A 2,245-nucleotide genomic window follows, 5' to 3' on the forward strand; every position below is an offset into this window, starting at 1 on the left:
GCACCAGGTCCATGGTGCTGGGGAAGGAGGCACCAGGTCCATGGTGTTGGGGCATCTAAAATGTCTTGGGCTCAAGGGGGGCTTGCTCTGCTGGTTTCATCCACCACAAATTAAACAGAAGCATCCAAACTCCCCCAGTGTGGGGCACTGGTCCCTGGTTTGGTTGGTCTTCAGGGTTTCCCAGGTGCCATCAAAAGCTAACTTCCAGGTTCCTTTTACCCTGATATTCCTGGAATTGGGGAGTCTCTGAAAACAGGGAGCCACTGTCACCTGCTCCCTGCACTCTACATGCCAGTGTCCAGACCCACCGCCCCTCCCGGCCCATCCTCGTACAACTTGACATCACAGACCACTGAATCGGGGCAAAGTGCTTTTTGGTCCTCTGGGAACATCAGAGCAGCTCCCCCTAGCACAGCCCTGCCATTCCAGTTCCCCCGACCCAGTTCTGCCCCCCTCATCCATGTCTATCTTTTCAGTTATACTTTTGCCAACTGGGTGCAAAGAGGAGTGTCATTTGCTCAGCTGCACAGAGGGCTGCAGCAAGGAGGTGGGGGAGAGGGTGCCCACAGTGTACAGCCAGGGTCTTGGGGGGAGAGCTCCTCCACCCTCGCCCCTTATCTCCTCCCAGAAGTGGGTTTTTTTTAAAGTATATATAAACACGGTCCCTTCTGTGTCAGTGAAACAGCGAAACAATTCAGAGCTGGAACCCACTCAAGAGAGCGGGAGAGAGAGAGGAAAAAAGAAAAAAAAAACAAAAAACCTCGACCAGCCAACCCAGTCCTGAGCCTTGTTAGCCCATCAAAGAGTCTATGAAAAACCTTTCCTCCCTCCCTCATGCACTCATTCGCAGCACTGCCCAGATCAGCTCTGTCCTTTTGCCTCTCTCCTCCTACAAAGGTAGACCTCTCCAGGCTGCCCGAAGCTCTCAGGAACGGGCGTCACTGACTGCTGCAGTTCCCTGGAGTAGACTATCCCACCAGCAAATCAAACTCTGCTTCTTGCAAACCTCAGAGACCCCTTCCTCTCCCCAAGATTCCCCATGCGAGTCTAAAGAGGCTGCTTCTACAAACAAGGTAAGGGCTTTCTTTTCTTGATCTATCCTCCTCCTCATTTACTTTCACCTACGTGCCTATCACATGTTGCATTAAGCTCGGACTAGGAAAAATCTCTCTCACTTCTCAGTCACAAGACCCTATAATTCTGATTGCCTTTCTCCATGCAGCAAGGGATATTGCACGGGCTCTTCCAAATGCCTCTTCCCAGGCAAGGTTTCATCTGCATGCTTTTCTTTATTTCTTTTTCCCTTTTACCATCCCTTCTTTTGTTTTTTCCCCCTGCCCCTTTTTATAATTGCATTCCTTTGTAACAAGCCGTATTCCAGGGGCTGGAGATGGCCAGGCTGTTTAATAAGAACCACTCTGGGCCCAACCTGTGTCTGGTTCTAATGTCTAAATCCTACTTTTCTAGCACGAAAAATGTTTGGGAAAAGTTCTGCGCCCCTTGGGACTTCCCTTCCCGGCACTTTGACTGTGCGTCCAGTTCCATAATCTGACCGTGAGGCTGTCCTCTTTCCCAATTACAAACATCTGCACTAATACTTGTCGTCAGCCCCTGTTAGAATCAGGATATATCGTCTGAGCTCATTTCACGCGCACCTTGAGTTGGGAAATATGAGGTGCTCCTTTTTTTAAAGAGCACTCCTGCTAATCCGTGCTCTCCTCTGCCAAGTTTCTTGGCTTTGAACAGTCTCAATAAGCCAGGAGAGTCCCCTCTCTATATTAGCCCCAGGCTGAGTAATAACCTACCGGAGATATTTTCTCATCTATGGGCAGCTTTGCTATAAGGAGCGTTTAATAAATCATAAGGCCAGTGAATTCCTGAGATTTTTTTTTATCGCTTCTGTAAAAATGCAGTTTTGAGCTATCAACGAGGGACGCTGGGAACAAACTATTCTTTTTCAGCTGCAGTCCTACGAGCGCTGGACGCCAAAACGACAGCGCTGTCTGCATAAGAGGGGTTTTCCCTGCTCAAACTGGGGCAGCATTGCTATGTTTAGAGTAACAGACTTCACACGCGCCGTCGTAGCAGAGCAAAGCATCGCACTGCGGGACCGGCTGGAAGCTTTAGCTTCAGTTACAGAAGCAGCTCTTGAAGCTTTGTGGTTTTCGAGCCTCAAAGCCCCCAAGAAGCTGACCGCTAAAAATGTTAGGGAGTCTATCAGCCTCCAGGATTTACAACAGGTATC

The 2,245-nt window shown here is 49.4% G+C and overlaps 1 protein-coding gene across 3 annotated transcripts in view; it reads left to right on the top strand.

Moving 5' to 3' along the window:
* Positions 1-673: 673 nt before the first annotated feature.
* COL8A2 (collagen type VIII alpha 2 chain) overlaps positions 674-2,245 on the top strand; it is a 175,349-nt gene continuing 173,777 nt past the window's right edge. For all 3 annotated transcript variants that reach the window (XM_019512200.1, XM_019512199.1, XM_019512201.1), the window contains exon 1: positions 674-1,073. The gene's annotated coding sequence lies outside the window, so the exon portion shown is untranslated. The remainder of the gene's footprint in view (positions 1,074-2,245) is intronic.

This window comes from Gavialis gangeticus, unplaced genomic scaffold, assembly GCF_001723915.1.
Source record: "Gavialis gangeticus isolate Ggan-Ray unplaced genomic scaffold, GavGan_comp1, whole genome shotgun sequence".
NCBI classification, from domain to species: Eukaryota; Metazoa; Chordata; order Crocodylia; family Gavialidae; genus Gavialis; species Gavialis gangeticus.